Source organism: Rhinolophus ferrumequinum, chromosome 6 (assembly GCF_004115265.2).
Source record: "Rhinolophus ferrumequinum isolate MPI-CBG mRhiFer1 chromosome 6, mRhiFer1_v1.p, whole genome shotgun sequence".
NCBI lineage: Eukaryota > Metazoa > Chordata > Mammalia > Chiroptera > Rhinolophidae > Rhinolophus > Rhinolophus ferrumequinum.
This window is the reverse complement of record NC_046289.1, coordinates 25259342-25275089: the sequence shown is the minus strand read 5'-3', so window position 1 is coordinate 25275089 and position 15748 is coordinate 25259342. Positions and strand designations below refer to the sequence as shown.

Here is a 15748-nt window from a genome sequence, read left to right as displayed (position 1 = left end):
AACTCTAGTCTGGCAACTGCATGACCTCCCCTTGGCCAGGCTAGCTGCCCAGCTCCAGTTTGCTCCATGAAAAGCTATTTCAACCACAGAAAGGCTCTTCTGTTCTTATCAAGTCACCAGGGAAGCGAAGTCCTCCAAAGCCAAGAGAAGAAAAAGAGCAAGTGCAGATGCCTAACAGGCCCAGCTCAGCAGCTGGGAGCTGCAGTGTCTGCACACCAGGGCACTTTTTCTGAAGACATCAGGAGTTTGATCAGCTACCTGGGGCTTGAGGTCATGGGGCCAGCTTAGCAGTGGCAGCCAGAGCCAGCCCTGCCCATGAGAGAGACCAGAGAGAAGAAGCTGAACCCCTTTCTCAAATGTCCCCCAAACTGCTAACCCACAGGACGGTTGGTTTTTTGTTGTTGTTGTTTTTCTGTTCATTAAAAACAGAAACCTCAGGTACAGGTGATTATATTTGTATTTACTACAAAATATTCCTCTAATCCTGTACCTCGCACCCCACCTCCCACTGACATTAGATACGTGGCCCCTACCCTCTATCAGTTAAGATGGGTGCGAGAATATGAGGGAATAGTGCCCTAGGAAAGTCAGGGAAAATAAATGGCCCATTTGTATGGGGGGAGGGGACTGAGAAATTAGTGTTGGGATATTTAGAGGTGTGGGCAGAAGGGAACAACAGGGACCTGTGAAGCAGCCCAGGGGAGTGAACAGTGGGGCGCCATGACCACTGCTAATCCTGAGGGACAGAGGGGGAGCGTTCGCAAGAACCTGGAGAGAGTGCCAGAGCACAGCTGCCAGGGAGGAGTGAGCCTCGCAGCCGCTGTGGGCTCGTGGGTGGCAGAGCGAGGCCTGGGGACACACAGCCCAGCCTCTCTCTCCTTCCGTCCTCATCTCCCTGCTCTGCCCTCCCATTGGCCAACCTCGACTGGCAGGCAGAAAGCAAGGGAGCCCGGCTGATGCCTCCCACTGAAGTCAGCTTCCTGGGGCCCAGGGCATATGAGGCACAAAGACTGGGCCTGGGGGAGCAAACGGAAATAACCACGACAACCAAGCCCTGCTCCCTGGGCTTTATTCTCACTCAACTGGAACTCTACCTACCCCTTCTGTCAAGTCCACCGGAACCAGGTGCAGGCTCACCAGCCCACAAGGAAGGGGCCCTTGGCATCCCATTAAAACTGAACAAAGGCACCCCCCATGGTGACCAGTCCCCGGAAAGGAGAAACAGTATCTGCAGTCCCTTGAGAGACAAGGTCTTTGTACTTGTCTCCACCAAATCTACGTACCACCAAATCAACCACCTCTGAAACTCATCCATCCATCTATTCAGTCCACAAATATTTACTGAGCACCTGCTACACGACAACTGCTGTGCTGGAATGAGGCACAGAGGAGGTGAACCACATCCAAAGAGTGTCCTGGCCGTTAGGTGGTTTACAATCTAAAGAGACAGACCTTAGACGCTAAATACATATTACAAATTGTCATGAAGTGCTGTGGAGGAAAACAAGTGAAATGTGAAGGAGAAATAGGTGGCTGGCGTGGAGCGGGGGTGGTCTACTTTAGCTCAAGGTATCAGGGAAGGCCTGTGTGAAGAAGGGACACTGCAGTTGAGTGTCAGAAAGATAAGCCACTGTCTGCTTTAATGAATGGAGTGTGTAACTTCAGAGCCTACACCCATGCTTATTACCCTCCCTCCCAAGTCAGAAAACGCTTCCAAATGTCAAATCTAAAACAATTAAAGTATGTCACCTCATATCCTATCCTCAGTCAAGAGAGTACAGCTGGTCACCATCCCTCAGACTTATAATAATCATTTGTATATATTTAAAGTTTATATTTTAGTATCCCTTTAGCCTTCTCAACACTAAATAAATCCTATTTCCAGAATTGCTCAGCATTTTAGAGTTGAAAAGTGCCGTACACCTCATCTGCTTTTATCATCTCATTTTTATAAATGAGTCACCTGAGGCTCAGGGAAGTAACTTCATTGAAAGTCCCACAGAAGGAGGAGATTGCAATCCAATGATCTTTTCTAGATGCCGTGAAGATCATGACGATAGCCCCACTTGTTGCACCCTCACAGTACTTTGCAGGCCCAGGCTGAGCCCTAATGGGCATGGATATGTTTGTGTATATGCACGGTGTTTGGCACATAGTAAACATTCAGAATGTGGCAGCTGTTGTTGCTATGTTATCGCTTAATCCCCACAGCCACCCAAGAGATGAGCACAGTTATTATCCCATTTCACAGATGCAGACACTGCAGCTTAGAGATGTACGGAGCCTGCCAACTGGTAAGGGGCAAAGTCCAGCCTTGACCCCCATCGGCCTCCAGAACCCATTTGCCTAATTTCTAAGTTGTACAGATTTTCACCTTCCTCTCTTTGGTCCTTCCTTGAAAAGTCTTTTTCCAAAACTTTGTGCATTTCCATTGCATTCCTAGACTCTCTATAATTTTCATATTTTGAGATGAAAGGCAGATTTTTGTCACGGTTTATGGCATGGGAAGGGGCTCTGCTGTATCTGACCGTCCCCATGCAGCGTTCACCCTGCCACAACAGTATTGACCGGCAGAGAATTTCTCATCAATTGAACTTCCTCCTTCTTCTCCTGCTCCTTCTTCTTCCCCTGCTAAATATTCCACTATCCTGCTTCCCTATAATTCAATCTACTCTCTTGGTCCTTTGGTCCTTTACCAGACAGGCACAATAGAAGAGTAAAGAGGGAAAAGAGGGAACAGTGAAATGGGCTCCCTCTATGCAAAGAGCTAGAAGGGACCCCCAATAGCATCTGGAGTCCAAACCCTTAATGAGGAAAGCAGAGCACAGAAAGACAAGGAGACGTTCCCAAGGTCACAAAGAAATTTAGTGGCATCATTCTTGCCTAATTACCAAGATATTTAATTGGCTCATAGAAGTTCTGTTTTCAGACAGCTGTGGAGTCAAAGCCTAGCCTTGCCATATATTGGTTGAAAGACCATGGGCTAGTTACTTAAATCTCTAAGTTTCCGTTTTCTTTTGTGTTAAATGGGGATGATCATCGTATCTATTTCATAGTGTTGGTGCGAGAATTAACAAGGTAATACACTGCACAGAGAAACTCGGTTAAAAAAAAAACTAGTGTGAGAAACAGTGAAAACTAAGGCTTATCAATTTTTGTTTTGATTTTTTTCTATTCAAAACTTAAGATTCAAAATTAGATCATATATGTAAAGAGCCTGAGATGTTGTAAGTGTCCTATAAATGCTACATGTTATTGTTATCCAAGTTTGAATAATTCTGATTTTAGCGGTACAGCAGCACTGTCAAACAGAAATATAATGCAAGCCACTTATATAATTTTAAACTATCTAGTAGCCACAGTTTAAAAAGAGCAACAGGTGCAATTAATTTTAATAATATATTTTCTCTAACCCAAGATAGCCAAAATATTATCATTTCAACATGTAATAAATATAAAAATATTAATGCAATATTTTACATTCTTTTATTTGCACTAAGTCCTCAAAATCTGGTGTGTATTTTATACTTATAGCCCATCTCAATTAAATCAGCCACATGTAGCTGGTGGCTACCGTATTAGTGCAGGTTTACAGCATTAAAAGTAATGTTTACCATGACTTTCTTCCCCAAAAATGGAAGGATGTTAAATTCAATTCTTAAAGGTGCCTGCTTAATACCCAGCCAAGCGCCATTCCAGGACAGCATTCTAGCTGACCAGGCAAACCCTGGTTTCAAAGCACTATGGGTAAGGCTTACAAGGTCAGAGTAACAGGCTAACCAGTGCCCTCTCAACAAAACAGCACAGGGTACATTCTCTGGCTCCTAACACAGGAGGTCCCATAGTGAAGGAAAAAAGAAGGTCCAAGCTCTTGCACAATGCACATCCTAAACATGCCCCCTATTGAGTTCTGAGAGATTTCACTGATTCAGTTTTATTCTAATACATCTCATCTGGATATAGGATTTAGTAATCCTTTAAAAGTGTACTCATTTTGAACCTCGCACAAATTTAGGGACCACAAAACCTGACAGCCGCCTTCGAACCTTCAACATTAAAAGAAAATGGTCCAAAACATACACATAATTCATCTTTAAATTAGCCTGATTTTATACACATGGATATAAACCCACGGATCGTTACTCTCTCCAGAGCGGCAGCAGCTGTCACCCAAGCCAGCCACCTCCCTGGGCCTCCGTAAGCAGTTCTGCCTCCACTTCTAATTGGGAACAGAGATACTCCTTGGGTGACTTCCAGCACGATCCATCACACCAGAGACAGCTTCTGTGCAAACCAAAGCAAATCGGTTTCCAAATAAGAAAAAAACCTCTTAGACAAATGAGGATTGAAGCACAGAAAGTCTTTAAAAAAAAAAAAAAAAAGGAAGAAAGAAGGAAGAAAGAAAAGCACAAATAAAAGGGAAAAAAAGAAAGAAAATCACCAGTGAAGAGCAGTGGCTTGCTTCTCCCCAGGACTGTGAACAGAGTGGACAGGGCAGCATCCTCTTGGATGGAGATCAAAGCCACAGGCTTTGGACACAGGTGCCCCAAGCCTGCCACCCAATGTACCGAAAGCAAAGCTTCCCCTGAGTTGCTGGAGCCACTAAGCTCATTAACAAGATGCAGGCGAGATGAGCCCGAAAGTGCAACACGGGAGCACAGTGAGTAATTAAATCCCAGGTCATTTAAAAATGCAAACGCCTGGATGTCACACACTCATGGAGCCTCTGACTTCTCATGTGTGTTTTTGGCTCAGGATGGAGGACTGGGAACCTACAAGTCATATATGGATTATAATAAAATATGCCATATAAAAAACAGATTAAGACAGTTCTTCTTTGGGGAAATACACAAAGAGAGGAGCTGTCTGTTAGCTGTCGAGTTTGCAAGAGATACCATCTTTCGGGAGGCTGTGCTCTGCCAACAGACAGACTCCCCCAAGGGAAATAGCGGTGAAACACCCCGACAAGGCACATCCATCCATCCATCCATCACAGGCTCTCTGACGCAGGGGCCTAGAGACAGAGTTATGGTGCAAAAGGGAGGGAGGAATCCCACAGACAATGGCAGACAATCCTCCTGCTACAACATCATGAGTGTTTAGATTTTTCTTTTTTACCTGCCTCTAGTTTTTCTTTAAAAATACAAAGGTGCAGTTTTTTTCTCCGGGTGCTTATTATTTTGAGGAGTTAAGCTCATCACACTTCCTTGGATTTATACATCAACTTACACCAAGGAGCAAGGAGTGTAAGAGTCATTATTCCATTTACCCCCATCAGACTCACAGATTCATGGGGAGGGAAACGGGGGGATATTGTTACGTCTCACCCAACAGGGGAAGAGATTGGGGGGACCAAAGCCCCGATTTCCTGAGATGGTGACAGGCCCAGAAATCCATCTGCTCATTCCTCAGGGGTGCCATTTTCTTGGCTGCGTTTGACTCCCTATTTCGTGAATCATAAAGCTCAAGACAGACAAGGTTCACATTACAGAGGCTGCACCCTACAGGACCTTGTTCCCGCTTGTTTTAGGATCCCAGGATATCCAAACATAGAAGGGTTGATCATTCTCCCAGACGGCCTCGGTCCCCTCACCCTGCTGTGCCTACCCACCCACCGGTAAGCTGACATAGGGATCGGAACAACAGATAAGAATTCCCCCACCCCGGAGACACAGAAAAACCCCCACACTGTTAAAGGAAGCTCACCACTGGGCTGGCCAGAAGACCAAGTCAATGCAGCGTAGCAGGACGCTGGGGCAGGGGCGAGATGATGGGAACGGACTGAGTGGTAAAATAGTTCAGAGGAATACGGGTGACGGGAAAGCGCGAGAGGCCGCTCGGGGGTGACGTCAGCTCTGGTACCTCGGTCTTGATCTCCTCTTCTGTAGAACGGGGAGAACAAAGCCCACTTCCCGATGTTGTTATGGGGCCAGAGGAAATCACGGGTACTATCGAGTGCCGGGCCCAAAGGCGGTGCACAATTGATACGAGCTCCCTTCTTTTCGCCCCCTAAAGCCTCCTCCTTAACCTCTGACACTCTCAGACCAGTGAGATGGTGAGGCACCGCTTCCCCCAGCCTGGGCGAGGCCCAGGGAGAATGGAAGCAAAGAGGCTGAGTCTGGAGCCCTGCAGAGCACAGAGGAGGGTGAGGATGAGGCACAGCTCCAAGGCCTAGATGCCGGCTCTGCTTCCATTCCAGGTCGGCACCGTCCTGCAGATTGGGAAATCATGGCAGAACCACATGGAAGGTGCCTTGCTCTATTCATTTACTTGACAAATAATTATTAAGTGCTCACTATGTGCCAGGTTCTGTTCTAGGTGCTGGGGACACAGCTGTGAACAACAGATACAAAAATTCCTGCCTCAGAGATGTTATATTCTAGTGGGGGAGAAACAATGCGTAAAATAAATGTTCCAGACAAAGGAGCCCTCAGTGCAAAAGGCCCATCTGCCAGGAGGACGGTGAGCCAGTGGACAGAGGAGGAGCCCAGTTCAGAGTTACGGGGACCGTGAAGGGCCGGCCATGTGGCCACTGTGAGAATGTTGGCTTCCACTCTGAGTGCGACTGGAAGCCACTGGAGGTTCTGAGCAAAGACTGACCTGATGACACCTATATTTTAACTCTGAAAATAACTGAAAGGGGATGAGGGCAAAAGTGGGAAACCCAGTGAGGAGTCAGTGCGGCACTATGTGGGCCCACCAATGAGCCACGCCCGGAGTTTAGGAGAGAGCCGTGCATGCTCCAGACAATGCATGCTCACGGCGCTTACATCCTGGTGGTCAGATACATCCAGGGTGCAGTACCTACGGGAGCAGTCCCCTGGCCCCTGACCAGGGGTCATCCTCACACAGCAAACAGGACAGAGGCCAGCTGTAGAGGCAGGAGCCCAGTTCTAAGGAGCAAAGGTATGCAGCCAGACCAGAGTGAGTCCACAGAGGAATGGTTTTCCAGAAGAAGGCAGACCAGCCTAGGCCAAGGGCCAGAAGAAAAGACCTAGCCAGACGGCCAGCCTAGCATACTATGGTGTTAATAAAAGCAGCGAGAAGCCTTCCCAGTTTGTCTCTGTGCCCCGGGCAATGGACACCAGAGCGCTGGGTTCTGGGACTTGGGGTGAACTGGAGCAAGCTATGGTTCAGGTAAAGGTGGATTCCACAGCCAGGTGCCAGGTTTTCTCTCCTCAGCATGAGAGATACCAGACTTGGGCCTTTGAAAAGACTCTAAGGCAGAATGTGTTCCTATTCCAGGCCAGACAGCACACACTCCTCCAGCTGGGCAGTGAGCTGCCTGTGACAAGTGTACCGCTCGTGCGGGGCCAGGGACAGTCCTGGCAGAGACCCCCAGCCCACCTCCAGTGCCACACGGAGGGGGCATCGCAGGGCCTCTCACACTTGCCAAGTCCTCAGCTCCATCATCCCACATGACTCTCAGAACAACCCTGTGAAGTGAGCCGAGCAGCTGCCATGCTGCATTTTACACACGAAATCAAGGCCAGGGAGGTTAGGGAAATGCCCCAAATCACAGAACCAGTGGGTGGAGGGGTCTGAACTTGACCCAGGCCTTGTGATGCCTGTTTGGTGTCTTTTGTCCTGCAGAACACAGCTATAGTGCCTACCAAAGAGAGGCAAGATGGCAAAACTGGGACAGGCCCTACAGGCCAGGCTGGGAACTGGATGGAAAGGCCAGGTCAGCTGCTGAAGGCTTCTCCTCTCTGGCCCGATCTCCCTCATCTGTGAAATGGGGATGATGAGGGCTAAACCACGTTCAAGCTTGAGACCAAACACTGGGCACCTTTCTTTCCTGCACCCCTTTAATAAACCTTTACTGTCCACCTATTATGTTCCAAGCCGACTACAAGCTGGGCACTGGGAATGCAGAGGAAAAAATGGGTGAGCCCCTGCCCTCAAAGTATGCACCTTCCAGTAGGGAGAGATACAAGTAAACAGACAATGGCGTCACACCGCAACTCCTCAGTCATGCAACTCAAGTTCTAAACACGGCTCAGCCAGGTCCGATTGCAAAACATGGCCATGGAAACTCAACGGCACGCTGCCCAGCCGACTCCCAGCTGCCACCCATTTTCTCTGCCAGCCCAAGTTCCCAGAGTCCTACCGAACACAAGTAGTGCCAGGGTGGCCCAAACTCAGTCCCCCAGACTGCCAGAAAGGCAAACAAACAACAACAACAAAAAGAAAAACACCATAAACAGTCATGGCATGAAGCGGGGGCTGCTGTGGCCTGCCCACCTCCTCTCTCACGAGGCCAACAAGAGCCGAAGAAGCTGCTGTTGCAAACCTCCAGGATGGATGGCTGCAAGCTCTGACACTGCAGGAAAGAGATAAATGACTGGCCATTTCCCCCTGATGCACTTGAAGGCATCCATTCTCCCAGCCGTACCAAGCTCAGGCGACCCCCGCGCGGAGACAGATAAGCGCTGACAGATGGGGGTGGGAGCCAGAGCGTCCTTCCCCCCTCAGAAGGACACAGCCAGACTCCTCTGCGGGCCAGGAGAAGGTCACGCTGTCCATTGGCTCACACCTGGCTAGGGGCTCCACGGGTCTCTTCCTTTGCCTCCCCCCATCTCGCTCTCTCCCGCCTGGCGCATCCTTGTGAGGAGCACACAGGCGAGGGGAGCAGGGGGCAGAGGGAGCCAGCTGAAGGCTCATCAATCTCTGGCTACATGCTTGGCACATTGGCGTTCCTTAAGTTGTTCCCGGACTGGGAGGGTGCTGGAGGAGTCAGGGGGACTGTCTTGCGGAGAAGAGAAATCGCGCAGAACATCAGAGAGCAAATGGTGGAAGAAGCCTGGAGACTATTAAAATGTGGGCCATGTACAAAAAGCAGTAGGGAACTAATTAAGATGCAGGGTTTTCAAAAGCTGGGGAAGTTGGCCGCAGCCTGCTCCCATCTGTAGAGTTCTGGCAGTTCAGTGCAGTAGGGACAGCCCCTAGGCGAGCGCAGCAGGCTCTCCACCCCTGCCCAAGCAAGCGGGACTCGGGCCCTCTGCCTGGACCACCTCCTTGTGGGGGGCACCCTCAGAGGGTCCCTGTGACTTGTTGGCTGGCTATGGCACCCTCGGCTTTGGGGCACCCCAGGCTACCGTCTCCTCGGGGTCCCTGCCCTACTGTTCATGTTCCCCCAACAACGTGTGGTGGGGCGTGATTACCCTGGTCATTCATCCCCAGCCATGGAGTGGCTGCCAAAACAAAACACAAAACACAAAAAAAAAACACATGCATACACACAAGAGAAAGAACTAGAACTGTATTCCCGGCTGCCTTCCCTGCCATCACCCTTGGAATTTGGCAAGCGTGGCAAAGAGCCGTGCTGCTCCCCAAGAGTCCCGAAGCAGAGGGATTTACAAGGCTTCAGGTACATTTGTTGCAAAAGCCCTATTGGTCTGCGAACACCAGGAGGAACGTGTGTTGGGTGTTGGAGCAACACGGTACCAATTCCAACAGGCTCCCCCTCGGGGCCTTTCCTGGGACGCCGCTAATGTCCTCTGGGAAATGAACTTCCGAATTCGATGCCGCAGTTTCCCAACGTCTGAAACAAAGATAAAATCTGTCCTACACCATGGGGGACCAAAAGGTCTGGGGTGGGAAGACGCTAAATTGATCTAAGCAGTGTATCTGAGCATGTAATCCAGAGGGACACAAGTTCAAGTTGTTCACAACATTCTTCTTTTCTTCATTCAAAAAACAGGGGGGTTGGGAAGGAAGTTACAGGCCTCTTTTCTAACCAGCTGGCGTTTGCCCAACATGTGCCCTGCTTCAGGGCCTTCTGGTGGTGGGTATTTACCATCCACCTTTCTCTCCTGCCAGCTCAGCGCCCCCTTCGCAAGAACAGAGCTCCATTCTTGGGGAAATGGTCCAGGGGAGGCCGCTCTCTGGCACCAGGCCCCTGCTCAAGTCTTCATGTCGCATGAATTGTGATGGCTGTGCCGTGAAACACCTTGCGTTTGCCTCTGCAGCCAAGTGCAAGCTGCAGAGAACACTGAACTCCATTGTCAGTCAGTGGAGAGAAATAATGTTGTATGTGTTGTCCTTCAGATGCCCAGGCAAGTAGGAGGTTGCAAGATATTTATTCAAGACTGATTGGAGGGGTGACGTTAGGCGTGAGAAACGCATAGGTCCAGGGACAGTGAGAACGCTCTCAAATTCCAAAGAGCCCTCCTCGGCCCTCAGCCCCACCCCACCCCAACACGGATACATTTTTATTTTCAGCAAGGAGTCAAGAAACATAGGCAGAATGGCATATTCACAAGGAGGGAGATGGGATGAGGAGAGCAGGACTGGGGTGTGCTATCAGCAGTGTATAATTTAGCTCAGGAACAAATAACCTGACAGCAGCTACGATCTGGCTCCACACTCCCTACCCTGCAATGTCTACTCAGCCCAGATGATCTCTGTGCTTTGGGGGGCTGACCCAGAAGTGTACCTTCTCCAAGGTCCCTCCAGATTCCTGAATGTACACGGCTTCCCCTTGCCCTGACCTGGTTTCCGGACAGAGCCCTCAGCTCTGCAGACCTGGGGTTAAGAACAACTGTCACCCACGACACCCTGGCTCTTATTGCTGAAAGCTACCCACCACTGGCTAGACTCAGGCAGGAACACAAAGGAAGACAGGAGGGGCAGGTGTCGGCATGATAAATGCTTGCGGCATCTCCTCATTACCCATGGAAGGGTCTCACATGGAAAGAAACTAACGCCTTGAGACAATTCTGCTCCAGGCCACAAATCAGGGCAACTCCTCTTCCTATCCCTCTCCCCTGAGGGATGAGGGTGCTGATGGTGGAGCCCAAGGGAGGCTCCAAGAGACACACACACAACAAGATTCCTGAGGCTTGTCCTGGGGACTCAAGAGAGCCCTCACCAGGAGGCTGGGAGGGAAGAGAGAGGAGAGGAAGGGCCTTATAGAGGCTGGGGGTGGAGGGGTGCCAAGAGTTAGTTGGTTCATTCACTGGTTTTCTTTCAACATAAACTCAGTCTTCTAGTTTCCATAAATTTAAAGAGATTCAGCCCAGGATGAAAAAATTGATTTTCCGGCAAGGTTTTCCCAAAGAGGATTGTACATGATGTTGTGCAATTTGCGTTTTCTCTTTCTACTTAACAATATATTTTGGACATCTTTCCATTTTTTTTCTACTCATTCCTTTAAAAGACAAAATAGTATTCCTTTTTATGAATGTACTATATATTTAAGTAGTCCCCTATCAATGGACCTTCTGGTTGCTTCCATGCTTTGTTGTTCTTGTTACAAACAATGCCACAATGGACAACCTTATACATTGTGAGTATATATTTATTTGTAGAATAAATTCTTAGCAGCAGAATTTCTAGGTCAAAGGACACGTGCTTTTTAAAAACTGACAGGTTCCATGCACTGATCTTCAAAATGGTTATTATCCCCCAATCCACTGCAGTGTACAAGACAGCAGATCCCTAGCCTATCCCTCCCTCTCTGTTTCCTTCAACTGCTCCTCTCCCCCCCTGGGAAGGCCGGCCAATGTCCACCCAGCTGACTGCTCCCACCTACTAGGAATTTACAGCAAGTTCTCCAAGGACTCTGACCCATGACTCTACCCTGAGTCACAGATGTACCAACCAAAAAATCTAGTTCTCTTTGAACCCAACTCAAATGGCATAAAAATAAAAGTCATTTAAAAATATTGTCCAAGTTGACCCTATTCTTAGGAAGGATCTACCCCCCAAAATGAAAAAGGTCCTCTCAGCTGGAACCTGCGTTTTATAAATGATGAGGGCAGAGCCACGGAAAGCAGGCTGGGATCCAGCTTGTGTTGTACTAAACCGCCACAAGAGGCATCACTTTGTAAATGTCCACCCAGAGGAGGCGCCTTCTTCCAAGGCCCCATGGGGGCCAGCTGAGGCCTTGCATGAAGATCCTTTTCTGAAATTTTGGCTGAAAAATTCAAATGCAGACATATGTCGCCTCTAGGAGGAGAGGGATACATTTCCTTGTGCTGCTTCAGGTTCTCTAAATGGGCCCTGATGCTTTGAGCCCCAAGGCTGAGGCTCCTTGTCACTGACTCCCGGACACTTCCCTGGCATCTTGATTCACAACCTGCAGTCTCAGGCTGGTGTCATGGTACATCCTGAGAGCCAGGCTCAGCCCGAAGGTACAGACTCAGAACAGGAAACAGACATGACAAACATTTGGCCCAAGGCTTTGGGGTTTTTGTTTTTGTTTTCAGTAGTCTCAGTAGAAGGTCTGATTACCCAAAGAGGGGAAACAAGTTCATCTGTGACGGAGCTCTGTCATTTGAAAAGTTGTTTTCTCCAGCCCTGGGCTGTTGGTAGTGTCTGAGTCTGGGCGCTGGCCTGGCCTGGAAGATAAGCCTGCCTCAGGTGAGCCCAACTTAGTTGGGATCTTTTCCCCACCTTGGGAGACGGCTAAGCCTCTGAAGGCCCATCCTCGACAAGGCTGGTGCTTATCTTTCCAGAGAGGGCCTTTCTACAGGACCCTGGCCATCCCGGGGGCTGAGTCTTTACCACCTGAGACCTGGAACAGCCACCTCAGCCTCTGCCCCAAGCATGAGGACAGAGGCAGAGGAAACTCTTCAAATGATCACAGATAACACACAATGTGCTGGTGAGCATTTGCCTATAGCAAACCACCGCCCTAGGGTTCTTCCTTCTCCCTCCTCGCACATGTCACAACAGGCCCAAGGATGGGACAAGTCCAAAGCCAGCTGTGACCCCAGCTGCTCCACATTCATCCATTGGAGACCAGCAGGCCCAGTGTAAATGCCCACGGGCAGAAGAACCTGACACTCGTATGTAGCTTCTTGCCTCAGTCCCACTAACAGCGAGGCTGTAGGTTCTCAGATACATGAGCAGCACAGTAAACTCTCCTTGGCTTTGTCTGCAACCTGATTTTCCTGACCTATAAAATGGGTTTATACCACTTTTACCCCTTTCCTTTCCTCTCTGCCTCCTTGGACCAATGGAAGTGATCAATGAAAATGCTTTGTAAAGGACTTGGTAAACTACAGTGTGCTGTTCAGACACTGGTAACGACGATGACAATATTTAATCAAAGTGCCCTATCTCCTGGGCGGTGACTGGTGGGAGTGCCAGAAACCCAGCCAACTCATCAGTCCTTCCAGCGACTTTCCTGTCACAGCTATTGAAGGGGACTTCAATTTCTGCTGGGTGTGGTGAGTGCTGAGTCTGGCATCTTGCCTGCCCCATGAGTAGAAAGTGTTAGAGGTGGAGAGAGAGACACAGAGCCCTCACTACAATGCTTGAGTCCCTGGATACAGCTATGCCTGAAGCTAGTCAACTCTGGGATTTACTGTTACATAAATGAACTTCCCTTCTTTCGCTAAGCTAGTTTGATTTCAATGTCTGACATTAATGACTGAAAAAATTCCAACTATCTCTTGGATGCATTTTATTAATTAATGTATTATTTGTTTTATAAACATAAAAGTGTTTAGAAGGTAAAGGTCCTTAAAGTTAGTATACTTATCAGCAGCATGAGCAAACAGAAAAGGCTGTGAACCGAGAAATCAAGCAACCTGCAGTCTCTGCTGTTTCGCACAGGAATTGCTGTGTGACTTTGAGCAAGCCTCCTAACCTGTCTGGACCTCAATAAAATAAGGAACTGGAGTTAATGATGTCTGAGGTATTTCCCAGTGCTAAATGTCTTCTTTCTATAAAAGACGATCTAATTAGTCTGAAATAAAGTGTTCTTAATAAAGACTTTTATAGAAATGTTAAGAATAAAGACAAAAAAATAAAGACTAACAATTTAAAATTAGTGCCAAGAATTTATAATAAAAGCCTTTTCATGAAGAAATTACATAGAAGATGTCCTCATATACATGCAAATTTCATTGCATCACTGGGTAAATTAGAAAAATTAGAAACAAAAACTGGGAACAACGGTTAAATAAGTCATGGTACATTCATATAATGGAATATTGTGCAATTGTAAAAAAGGAATGAGGAAACTCTTTATATATTGACATGGCCAATGCCTGAGGCACATTTTTAAATGGAAAGGGCAAAATGCAAGGTGCTGTGCTGTGTAAAAAGAGGAGGGGAAGCTTATATAGATGTAATTGCTGGTGTGTGTGCAGACTATCTCTTGAAGAAGCCTAAAAACCTGGTACCACTGACTGCCTCTTTGGGTCTTACTTTCCCCTGTATAATATATCCTTTTTATCTTTGGAATGTCAAAACATGTAACTGTATTACTTATTCAAATTTAAAAATTTTTTCCCCCTTCTTCCGCCTACCCCCCCCCCCCACTCCGGTTCAAGCCGTTGTTTCTCAGTCTAGTTGTGTAGGACACAGCTCCCTGGCCCAGGCTGGTATTATGAGCCTTGCGCTGCCCCCGGCTGAGGCAGTTGGTCGCCATTCGTCGCTCGGCCATTCACAGCAGTTCACGCTGGCTGCCAGCCACTCACACTGGCCACTGGCCACTCCTGGCAGCACACAGTAGCCCACGGCAGCTCACAGCAGCCCAGCTCCAGGGAGAGCTGTTGTTCACAATCTTAGCTGTAGAGGGCGCAGCTCACTGGCCCACATGGGAATCGCACCGGCGACCTCCGCGTTAGGAGCACGGCGCTCCAACCATCTGAGCCACCGGGCCAACCCAAATTTTTTAATTAAAAGGGTTTGAAAGGCCAAATACTATTACATATGGCTTGTTTGATCCTCATGATGAACCTGCAAGGCCAGCTAGGAGTCCCAAGCACCACTGTGCCTGTCGACAGACGGGGCAATATATGCACAGGACAACATGAAGACACATCCAGCTAATGACAAACACCTGAGTAACACCCTCCCTCAGAGTCCACACAGCCAACACTCTCAGCCAACACTCTCACTACAGCACCTACTGCAAAGGTGTGAAAGGAGTGGAATTAAATAGGTCCAGATAACGATCAAACCAGGGGTTATCATCAGTCATCCACACCACTTCCAAGACACCAGGCCCCATGGATCTAGAACAAGGAAGGTGGGGGCGCCCACCTCCAAAATAAATTGTTCATATCAACAACTGTTTCTGCCTAATTAAAGAGACACAGATGACATGAAGTCATGCCATACTGACTTATGGTCTGAATATCTGTATGTCTTCTCTCAAACTTCAGTGTGCATTCTGGGGATACAGTCCTGGGGATCTGATAAAAATGCAGATTCTGGCTCAGCAGGTCTGGGGTGAGACCCAAGATTCTACATCTGTGCCAAGCTCCCAGGTGACGCCTGTGCTGCTGGTCAAGACCGTATTTCGAGTGTAATTCTAGAACCACAGTGACCAAAGTGGGCACCACTCTCCCCTTGTGGTCACTGAGTACTTGATATGTGGCTAGTCCACAATGAAATGTACTGAAAGTGTGAAATACTCACTGGAATTCAAAGCAACACAAAAAAAGTAAACTATCTCATTCATCATTTTTATATTGATTACATGGTGAAATGACAATATTTTTGATAGTTTGAGTTAAATAGAATCTATTTTTTAAATTAATTGCACCTGCTTCTTTTTCCTTTTTTCATGTGGCTACTAGAAAATGTAAAATAACACATGGACTTGCATCACATTTCTCCTGAATTGTGCCACTCCAGGGAACTTGGCTCTCCTACAGGCTGCATCACCTCGGTCATTACCCTACAGTGGTTGCAAGGCTCTGTAAATTGCGCAAGGCCATTTGAGAGCTTGGGTAGAGAGCGATGAAGAATCTAGCCCTTACCCACCCCTAACAAATAAAACTTG

The 15748-nt window shown here is 48.2% G+C and overlaps 1 protein-coding gene across 2 annotated transcripts in view; it reads right to left on the bottom strand.

Annotated features, from left to right (window-relative positions):
* The window catches only part of DPF3 (double PHD fingers 3), a 247804-nt gene that overhangs the window by 103910 nt on the left and 128146 nt on the right, over nt 1–15748 (bottom strand). The gene's annotated exons all lie outside the window — the stretch shown is intronic.